This window comes from Arachis ipaensis, chromosome B8, assembly GCF_059453495.1.
Source record: "Arachis ipaensis isolate K30076 ecotype BB chromosome B8, ASM5945349v1, whole genome shotgun sequence".
In the NCBI taxonomy this organism is placed as follows: domain Eukaryota; kingdom Viridiplantae; phylum Streptophyta; class Magnoliopsida; order Fabales; family Fabaceae; genus Arachis; species Arachis ipaensis.
The window spans coordinates 25,782,909-25,794,487 of record NC_142443.1 but is presented as its reverse complement, the minus strand read 5'-3'; the positions used below and the strand labels follow the sequence as shown (position 1 = coordinate 25,794,487).

The window sequence follows — 11,579 nt, the reverse complement described above, 5'->3', positions numbered from 1 at the left end:
ACTAACGTTGGCAAACACTCATGAGTGGCCACGTTAGAGCCCACGTTAACCTAGTTAACGTGGCCTCTAACGTTAAAGGGGGAAGAGAAGCCAACGTTAGTGACATTCAACATTGTCACTAACGTTGGCCTAAGGATGCAACACACCACGTTAACTCCCACGTTAACGTGGGAACTAACGTAAGAAGTGAGAGTTGGCGACAACGTTAGTGACACTCAACATTGTCACTAACGTTGGAAGCAACCACACAACCTCCCAAGGAGCCACGTTAACTTTCACGTTAACTTAGTTAACGTGGAAGCTAACGATGAGGAATGAATGATGAGCCAACGTTAGTGATACTCAACATTGTCACTAACGTTGGGATGGCTAAGAATGGACACGTTAATCTAGTTAACATGGACTCTAACGTGAGATCTAGGGGCACATTGAAACGTTAATGACAATGTTGAGTGTCACTAACATTCTCGAAGGTTGGCAAGGCCACGTTAGAAGCCACGTTAACCTAGTTAACGTGGGGTCTAACGTGAGATCTAGGGGCACATTGGAACGTTAGTGACAATGTTGAGTGTCACTAACGTTCTCGAAGGTTGGCAAGGCCACGTTAGAAGCCACGTTAACCTAGTTAACGTGGGGTCTAACGTGAGACAAAGGGGTACAATGGAACGTTAGTGAAAATGTTAAGTGTCACTAACGTCCTCGAACTTATACTTTCACTAAATGTTAACACCCCTAACGCCCTGAGCTGAAGTCTCTGCCCACTTAGCACTTTCTCTCTGCAAGTAAAGTCAAGCCCAAATGAAGAAAAGAACTGCTTCAAACTCAAGATCCAGAGGCCCAAGACTTGAAGAGCAAACTAGAAGCTGAGAAGAGTAGTATATATAGGAGTAGCTTTGAATTGTAAAAGGAGTTCTGGAGGCTGAAAAAAGGAGAACTACTCTCTGTATTTTATCTTCTCTGCATTTTCTAGTTTTATGATGTATTCTCCATCTTTGTTTTCATTTTCAAGAGCTATGAACAACTAAACCCCTCTCATTGGGTTAGGGAGCTCTGTTGTAATTTGATGGATCAATACTAATTTTCATTATTCTTCTTCTATCTTTTCTCTTGATTTTACTTGAAAGCTTTCGATCTTCATCCAATTGAGTAGTTATCTTGGAAGAGAAGCTATTCAAACTTGGATCTCTTTTGAACCTTGAAAGAGGAATGAAGAGATCAAGCTAGAAATGCTTTCTCATGCTGGACCAAATTGGGTTTGGATGGGTATGTGACTATAACCCTCTCAATACTTGATTTGGGAAATGCATGTGGTATAATCAGTGATCATACTTCATCTCTTCTCATGAGCAATTGACCAAAGAATTGGCTATTGATCAAGATTTGAGAGATTGAATTGCAAGAAATTGTAATTCAATCACTTAAGATTGCCAAGGAGATCAATGAGTGCATTAATTGAGGAAGAGATGAAAATGAACTTGATCCGGAGAATTGCAACATCTCCTAAGCCCAATGAACTCCCCATCTCTGATCTTACCCATTCTCTTTAAATTCTGCCATTTACTTTTATGAGCAAATCCCCCATTCCCATTTACAATTTTGCAATTTATTTTCAGTCATTTACTTTCAATCCTTTAATTCTAGCATTTACTTTTCTGTTATTTACATTCCTGCCATTTTATTTTCTGCAATTCTCAACCCAAATTCTGGATTCGCTCAACTAGAACATTCTTCTAATTAAAGTTGCTTGATGAATCAATCCCTGTGGGATTCGACCTCACTCTATTGTGAGTTTTTACTTGACGACAAATTCGGTACACTTGCCGAAGGGAGATTTGTTGAGAGACAAGTTTCCCCCGCATCAAGTTTATGGCGCCGTTGCCGGGGATTGATTGTGCATCAACAATGATTAAATTGGAATATCACTAGATTGAGCATTTTTATTTTGTGAATTTCATTTTCTGTTTGAGTGATTTACTTTTTGTTTTAGTTAAACTTCTTCCCTTCCCCGTCTACTCTTTTGTTCTTCTTTGTTATTTTCAATTTTGTTTGCTAACCCACTAATTGTTTGATATATTGCATCACCCACAACTAACAGTAATTCTGACACAATTACTTTCTGCACATATCTTTTCTTGCTTGCACTTGATGGTTGTATGACAGGGAGAAGAAGCGAGGCTTCAACTTCCTTCGATTCTGAACCTGAGAGGACCTTCCTTAGATTAAGGAGGGAGGCAAGAGGAAAGAAAGTGGTTGGTGCTGAGGAAGAAGAGGAATTCTTTGAAATAAACATGGAAGACAACATGAAAAACCATCATGAAGAAGAAGATCACAACCATGTGGGAGGAGGTAGAGCAAATCATGCTGGGGAGGATAGAAGAGTTTGGAGCTCTTACATCAATCCAAACCCAGGCAATTGTGGAAGTAGCATCCAAAAGCCAACAATCCATGCCAACAACTTTGAACTTAAACCACAGCTCATCACCCTTGTTCAGAACAACTGTTCGTTTGGAGGAAGTGTTCAAGAAGACCCCAATCAATATTTGACCACCTTCCTGAGAATATGTGACACAGTGAAGTCTAATGGTGTTCATCCTGACGCCTATAGACTACTCTTATTTCCATTCTCACTCAGGGACAAGGTAGCCAAATGGCTGGAATCTTTCCCAAGGGAAAGCTTGACAACTTGGGAAGACGTGGTGAACAAATTCTTAACAAGATTTTACCCTCCTCAACGAATCAATAGGCTGAGAGCTGAGGTCCAAACTTTCAGGAAACAAGATGGTGAGACTCTATATGAAGCATGGGAGAGGTTCAAGGACTTAACAAGGAGGTGTCCACCTGACATGTTCAACGAATGGGTGCAGCTGCACATTTTCTATGAAGGGCTCTCTTATGAGTCAAAGAAGGCCGTAGACCATTCATCTGGAGGATCTTTGAACAAGAAGAAGACCATTGAGGAAGTCATAGATGTTATTGAAACAGTAGCAGAGAACGACTACTTCTATGCTTCCAAAAGAGGGAACACAAGAGGAGTAATGGAGCTAAACAATGTAGATGCTCTATTGGCCCAAAACAAGCTCATTACCCAGCAGTAATCTCCACTTCATCAACAATCCAAGAAGGAGTGAATGAAGAAGCAGAGGGGAGTCAGGAGCAAGCCAACTACATTGGGAGTTCACCAAGGAAAAACTATGATCCATACTCCAAGACCTACAACCCTGGATGGAGAAACCACCCAAACTTTGGGTGGGGAGGTGAGCAAGATCAAAACCAAGACCAGAGACGTTACAACTCCAACAACAATGCAGCTCACCAGCAATTCACACAGAGGACGTCTCAACACCCCCACAACAACACTTCTTCATATGCTTATCAAAACTAAAATAGCACATCTGCTCCGAATCACCCATCAATTGATGACAAGCTCTCTAAGATTGAAGCCTTACTTGAAGGAATATGCCAAGAGATTCAAGAAAATAAGGTGTTCAAAGAGGAAGTGCGAGCCAATATTAAGAACCAGGGAGAGACCATTAGGAAGCTGGAATTCCAGGTGGGATATTTAGCTGAGAAGATTCCCAAACCTACCGATAGCTTCCCAAGTGACACGGAGAAAAACCCCAAGGGAGAAGCAAAGAAAGTAAGATGGGAAGATTGCAAAATGGTCACTGCGAGTGATCAAGAGACTGAAGACAAGCAAGGCAAACCTTGCAAACAACCTGAAGACAACTCAACAAAGGAGGAGGATAGAGATCACCAAGGACCAGAAATCTCACAACAAGAGTTGCTGAAGCTCTATGCTCCCTTCCCTCAACTGCTCAATGGTGCTGTGGGAAAGAGAATATACTCAAGGTTCCTAGACTTGTTTGCATCTCTGCATGTAAACATACCATTCATCAAGGCAATTCAACAAATGCCTGCATTCATCAAGTATATGAAGGAACTTCTTTCCAGGAAAAACTCACTCAAAGAAGGCCAGACTATAGTGATGAACAAGGAATGTAGTGCCCTTATTCAACCTGAGTTGCCTACAAAAAGAAGAGACCCAGGGAGTTTTCACATCCCTTATGCCATAGGTGAAACTATGTTCGATAGAGCACTATGTGATTTGGGGGCCAGCATCAACTTACTGCCTTTATCCCTGGTGAAGAGGCTGCAGATCAATGAGATAATGCCCACAGATGTAATCATCAGACTGGCTGACAAAACTCAAAAGCAAGCAATAGGAGTGGTGGAAAATGTGTTGCTAAAGGTTGGGAAATACTTTCTCCCAACAGACTTTGTCATTCTGGACATGGAAGAGAGTCACACTCACCCAATCATATTGGGAAGACCATTCCTAGCTACGGCCAGAGCACTTATCGATGTAGAGAAAGGGGAGCTAATATTAAGAATCCATGATGAACGACTCAGCTTCAATGTCTTCAAACTCTCACAAGAAACAGATCAAGAGGACAAGAAACTAAGCACAAACGATAAAGAGATACTGAAGGAGGAGACAAGCACTAAAGCACAGCCAGTTCATTCTGAGATCCCCTTAATAGATAAACAAGGAAAACAGCAATTGTCACAACTCAAGGAAAAGTTGGAGGAACCTAAACCTCTAGAGGCAGGTGAAGACAGCATCACAACTCCTTGGAAAAAAGAGGTCACCAAGGGGAAGGCAACCTCAAAAGAAACAAAGAAGAAGGTACCAAGGAGATGGAGGAACAAGAAGATCCCTACGGAAGACTTCTCACCAGGGGATAGAGTTGTCTCAGCTTACTTCCCAGATATTCCCCCTAATCTCCCTACTGTACCATCTCAGTTACCTAAGGTCTTCACTATCAACAGAGTTCTTTCCCTGGAACATGTGGAGATCATTGATCCAACCAATGGATACAAGTCCACAGCAAGAGGGGAGGACTTTAAGCACTACCAACCACCCTGATGAAGGAAAAACGTCAAGCTAGTGACGCTAAAGAAGCGCTTCATGGGAGGCAACCCATGTTTTATAAGTTTTTAAAATAATGAATAAATCAATGTTTATGAATTTCAACCCAAACTTGACAAACATTTGGTGAAATCTTTATCATGCAGTATATAGTGAAGAACAAGTTTGGTGTTCAAAGCAAACCAAGATGCATGCTAGTCTTGGGAGCTTTGAACAAAACTTTTCATCACAATGCTTCAAACTAAGTTTGGTGTTACCCCATGGTGCCACCAAAATGCATGAGGATACACCAGTAGTTGGCTAAGTTGAAATTCATAAATATACAAACTCTTTTTCTTCTCTTTATTATTCTAGCCGAAGAGTTTGATTTTTTTATGATATTAATTTCCTTATTTTAAATCTTTATAGGAAAGGAAAAGGAGCATTAAAAGGGATAGATTGGACAACCAAACAAAGAAGGTTCGGACACCACAAGAGGAGGGGTTACACACTTGTTCTAAAGAGGGAATACATTGGAAAATGTTGCCATGCAACATTGAAAAAAATGGGACCCCTAGAAGACCGAGCAATCCCCATCATAAAGTGATGATCCTTGTCTTCTAGCCATGCATAACCCTAACCGTCCATCAAGTGACCACTTCATCAATCTACACCCTCCATTCTCGCACAACTTCTTTATATAAACGACCCTTGTCCGTACCACCCTTCATTGTCATCACACACCCTTCACCACTCTTCATTTCGGTACAATACACCCCCTATCTGATTATAAACGTTCCTTCCCTAACTCTCTTCATTGCCATAAAACCCTAAACAACCAAAAGTCTCCACAACCTTACCACCTTCACATATTAATCATCATTCATGGCATCTTCAAGTTCTAAGAGAAGGGAGGGAAAGGAACCCATGGAAGAACACCCATATGATGAGAAGAGATTTAGAAGCTTGCATCATGCATTGCAATACGGGTGGATGGTTGATAAGAAAATAATCTATGAGCTGGGGTTTCAAGTTAAGAAGACTGAATGCCCCGAAATCACAGAGAAGGTAGAAAGGAGAAGATGGGAGCTCCTCACTGACCCGGTCACTAAGGTGAATGCAAATCTCATAAGAGAATTTTATGCAAATGCAGTCAGATATGATAAGAAAGATGAGTCATATACAAGCTGTGTGAGAGGAACAATGGTGGATTTTGGTCCCATGAGTGTAATGAGGGCATTGAAGCTACGATCTATACCGTTTGAAGAAGAAAGTTATCATTCAAGATTGGACAACAACCCCAATTATGACCAGCTTTTACGAGACCTTTGTGTACCAGGAGCTGACTGGGAAAAGGGGTGCAGGAAATAAACCAAAGTTCATTAAGAGAACAGACCTCACTCCTGAAGGTAAGGGGTGGTTCGAGCTAGTGAGGAGGTCTATTCTCCCAGCTGCAAACAACTCGGAGGTGAATCTCGAGAGAGCAATAATGGTGCATTGTATACTCAAGGGAGGAGAAATCAAAGTTCATGAGATCATAGCTCAAGGCATTAGAAAGATGGCAGAGAAAAGCGACTCAAGAGGAACATTAGGTTACCCCAGCACTATTTACCGAATATGCAAGAAAGCTAGGGTGGTTTTTGAAGATGAGGACCCCGTTTGGATAAAGGAAGGCATTCCAATAACGGTCCGAAGGATGAATGCTGCAGCATCCCCCCTGCCTCAACGGAAGCAAAGAAAGAGGACAGCCCCTCAAGTAGTAGAAGGCCAAGTCTCAGAGGGTCAAGCACAACAGACCTTGGACATGCACCAACTGCAGGAGGCCATTGATGACTTGTCTAGACAATATTTGGAAAGCCAAGGAGCACAGAAAGAGCTTCAACTACAGATGATGGGGCAGCAAGAGGAAACACTTTCAAGATGGATGACTCAGCAAGGTGAGTGGCAAAGGCAAATGATGGAACAGCAACTAAGCCAAGGACAACAATGGGGAGAAGCATTCAACAGGATGGAACAAAGGTAAAACGAGCAACAAGAATCCACCCAGAGGCTAATCAACATCCAAGCACATCAAGGGGCACACATACATGAGATGCATCGAAGACAAATAGAACAGGCAGAACTATTGGACGAGCAAAGGGCATTCGCAGAAGGAGTTTACATGAGCCAAACAGGACATCATATAAACACTCAAGTCAGGCTCGGCTACTTAGTGGGACAGCTGCCAGTATTGCATCCAGGAATAGCCAAGTATGACGAAATGAAGGATGAATTAGCACGAAAGGAAAGACAAAGGGTGGAAGAGAGTCATGAGTCAGTGAGGAAGGCACTTGAGGATTGGAAGCAAGCAAGATTGGCACGGATGCAAGGAAATGCAAGAGGAAACAAGGAGGACAAGCAAGGAAAAGAGCATGGACATCCACAACAGTAAAAGGTGGTGGAGTTCCTTCTTTGTTCCATCTTTCTCTATGTCTTAAAATAAGGAAGATCTTGTATGAAATAGAACTTGCTCCCATGTTATGTTTAAACCTTTTTCAATCATGTCTTTAAAGTTTGTGGTATTGAATAGGTCTATGTGTGCTAGTCTTTATGTCGCTGCATCCTTACTTAACTTACTTGTATGCTTGTTCATTTTAAATCAAATGAAGAAGAGAATGTTTATGTTTTTAAAAGACCAGAGTAGAGTTCATATTGTGGAAGTGCATTCATGAATCTTTGGGGTAGTCATAAGTTAGCTAAGTTGGTTCAACCACAAGGTTAGGAGGACAACTATCTATCCTGAATACTTGACTTTGGATATACCCATGAGACTAAGTAGATGACAAGATCCTAATAAGAAAAAAGGGAAAGAATAATGGAAGTGAAAAACAAAAGAAAAAGAGTAAGCAATAAGGCTAGGCACCAATGGTTTGGACCTTGAGACAAGTGTCTGTGGTGCTCCTGTGTGAGGGATCTACTTGGATGAATAAGCTCTTAGGGGTGCTTTATCACTTGGTAACTTGGGTTAACTAACCCGGGATTATCAGCTGAAAATCCACTATCAAGAGTAACCCTCACTACAGAGCATTTAGTAACCCAAAGAGGTGCTGGACACCAAGGTCTCAAGAAAAGAAAATGAACAAACTATATGCCTGTGGTGTGTATGTATGGGGGAGAGACTTGAGGGAGTAAGTCCTTAGGGGTGCTTCAACACCTAGCACCTTGAACCAACTGGTTCGGGAGTGTTGGCTGAAAGCTTATCTTAAACAGTTGCCCCCTTACAGAGCACTTAGCCTAAATAACACAAATAACCCTTGAAATAACAATAAAAGGGTCAATGAATAAAAGTCTCATGGGATATAGACAAAGTAAGTGTTTAGGGACATGATAAAGGTCTAAAAGCCATTAATGGAATGAACCTAAGTTGCTATACATGAAACCACCATAAAATCAGTAACATGACTTCTACAAGAATGACTCATTTCTCTGGATATTCCATTCATCATTCTCTTGTTCCAGTACTTGCTTAGGAACAAGCAAGCTTTAAGTTTGGTGTTGTGATGCCAAGGCATCTTGGCCAGTTTCACTGACCTTTTCTTTACTGTTTTTAGGTTAGTTTCATGCATTTCCTTAGGAAATAAGCTAGTTTTGGGTAGATATTCACTTACACCTTGATTCAAGCATACATTGTGCATTTTACATTATTTCATGAGGATTTTGCATAAGTTTAGCGACAAATTGTATGTTGCATTACCCATGACTTGGACTAGAACTTTGATGCACTCTATTGCTTGATTTCAGGACCAAAGGAAGCAAGGAAAGGGAGGAAACTTGCAAGGTTAATGAGAAAAGTGATTGCCAATGACAATCTTAAAGCCATCATTGCCCACGTTAAGAGTCACGTTAACTAAGTTAACGTGAACTCTAACGTGGAAAAGGGAAGTTGAGCCAGCGTTAGTGACACTTAACATTGTCACTAACGTTGGCAAACACTCATGAGTGGCCACGTTAACCTAGTTAACGTGGCCTCTAACGTTAAAGGGGGAAGAGAAGCCAACGTTAGTGACATACAACATTGTCACTAACGTTGGCCTAGGATGCAACACACCACGTTAACTCCCACGTTAACTTGGTTAACGTGGGAACTAACGTAAGAAGTGAGAGTTGGCGACAACGTTAATGACACTCAACATTGTCACTAACGTTGGAAGCAACCACACAACCCCCCAAGGAGCCACGTTAACTTCCACGTTAACTTAGTTAACGTGGAAGCTAACAATGAGGAATGAATGATGAGCCAACGTTAGTGACACTAAACATTGTCACTAACGTTGGGATGGCTAAGAATGGCCATGTTAGAGGCCACGTTAATCTAGTTAACGTGGACTCTAACGTGAGATCTAGGGGCACATTGGAACGTTAATGACAATGTTGAGTGTCACTAACGTTCTCGAAGGTTGGCAAGGCCACGTTAGAAGCCACGTTAACCTAGTTAACGTGGGGTCTAACGTGAGATCTAGGGGCACATTGGAACGTTAGTGACAATGTTGAGTGTCACTAACGTTCTCGAAGGTTGGCAAGGCCACGTTAGAAGCCATGTTAACCTAGTTAACGTGGGGTCTAACGTGAGGCAAAGGGGTACAATGGAACGTTAGTGAAAATGTTAAGTGTCATTAATGTCCTCGAACTTATACTTTCACTAAATGTTAACACCCCTAACGCCCTGAGCTAAAGTCTCTGCCCACTTAGCACTTTCTCTCTGCAAGTAAAGCCAAGCCCAAATGAAGAAAAGAACTGCTTCAAACTCAAGATCCAAAGGCCTAATACTTGAAGAGCAAACTAGAAGCTGAGAAGAGTAGTATATATAGGAGTAGCTTTGAATTGTAAAAGGAGTTCTGGAGGCTGAAAAAAGGAGAACTACTCTCTGTATTTTATCTTCTATGCATTTTCTAGTTTTATGATGTATTCTCCATCTTTGTTTTCATTTTCAAGAGCTATGAACAACTAAATCCCTCTCATTGGGTTAGGGAGCTCTGTTGTAATTTGATGGATCAATACTAATTTTCATTACTCTTCTTCTATCTTTTCTCTTGATTTTACTTGAAAGCTTTCGATCTTCATCCAATTGAGTAGTTATCTTGGAAGAGAAGCTATTCAAACTTGGATCTCTTTTGAACCTTGAAAGAGGAATGAAGAGATCAAGCAAGAAATACTTTCTCATGCTGGACTAAATTAGGTTTGGATGGGTATGTGACTATAACCCTCTCAATACTTGATTTGGGAAATGCATGTGGTATAATCAGTGACCATACTTCATCTCTTCTCATGAGCAATTGACCAAGGAATTGGCTATTGATCAAGATTTGAGAGATTGAATTGCAAGAAATTGTAATTCAATCACTTAAGATTGCCAAGGAGATCAATGAGTGCATTGATTGAGGAAGAGATGAAAATGAACTTGATCCGGAGAATTGCAACATCTCCTAAGCCCAATGAACTCCCCATCTCTGATCTTACCCATTCTCTTTAAATTCTGCCATTTACTTTTATGAGCAAATCCCCCATTCCCATTTACAATTCTGCAATTTATTTTCAGTCATTTACTTCCAATCCTTTAATTCTAGCATTTACTTTTCTGTTATTTACATTCCTGCCATTTTATTTTCTGCAATTCTCAACCCAAATTCTGGATTCGCTCAACTAGAACATTCTTCTAATTAAATTTGCTTGATCAATCAATCCCTGTGGGATTCGACCTCACTCTATTGTGAGTTTTTACTTGACGACAAATTCGGTACACTTGCCGAAGGGAGATTTGTTGAGAGACAAGTTTCCCCCGCATCAGTCAAATTAGGAATCTTTGTGGCATTAAGCTTAAGAGAAGAATATTTAGTGGTTGGAGTTGCAAATTAAGGCTCATCAAGGTTGATATTTCAAGAGCTAGATGTAAGTGCTCAACTGATGATAATTTGGTTAGATCTAAAAGAAGAGTTTGGTACTCTGTAGAGAATTCAAATTGCTTACCACCCGGATGGAATCATCATGTTCCACTTGAAGACGGATGTAGATACAAGATTTGGGATGCGGGAATATATGAGGATCAATTTTGGGAGCTCAAAGCTTGTGAAGAACTCCCTCAAGGCTTAGCAAATTCACTTGAGAATGATGAACATTATTGGAAGTCCAAGCATCGGTGGAAGTTTCAAGACGAGTTCAAGCACAAACCACTATGACAAGGAGCTCACCAAATGTCCAACTTAAGGACTTTAACTAAAAGTGCTAGGTGGGAGACAACCCACCATGGTATATTCTTTCCTTTTTGTTCTTAGTTTTATTTTATTTTATTTTTATTCGTGTTCATTCATAATTTCTGCATATTCACCTGCATTCTGCATTTGCATCTACATATTGCATAAAAAAAAATTTCGCACGCGACGCGCGAGCGTTGTTGACACGTCCGCGTCATATGTGCATTCAGAAGAAAAGAGAATTAAACAGAAAGTCACGCGAAAGCGTGGCTGGAGGCGTGCCTTAGGCACAAACGTGCCCACACGATCGCGTCAACCACGCGACCGCGTCATTCTGTAAAAAAGCCCCCCCCCCCACGCGACCGCGTCACCTACGCGAACGCGTGGCCCTGCAAAATCAACGTAAAGATGTGTATGGCAGAGAGTTATGATGGAGCTGGGCT

General features: G+C 41.2%; 1 non-coding gene across 1 annotated transcript; it reads right to left on the bottom strand.

Annotated features, from left to right (window-relative positions):
* Positions 1 to 2,741: 2,741 nt before the first annotated feature.
* On the bottom strand, positions 2,742 to 2,845 carry LOC148547489 (small nucleolar RNA R71). Its single transcript, XR_015897179.1, has one exon. It is a non-coding gene; the product is annotated as a small nucleolar RNA R71 (small nucleolar RNA).
* Between the last annotated feature and the right edge of the window lie 8,734 nt (positions 2,846 to 11,579).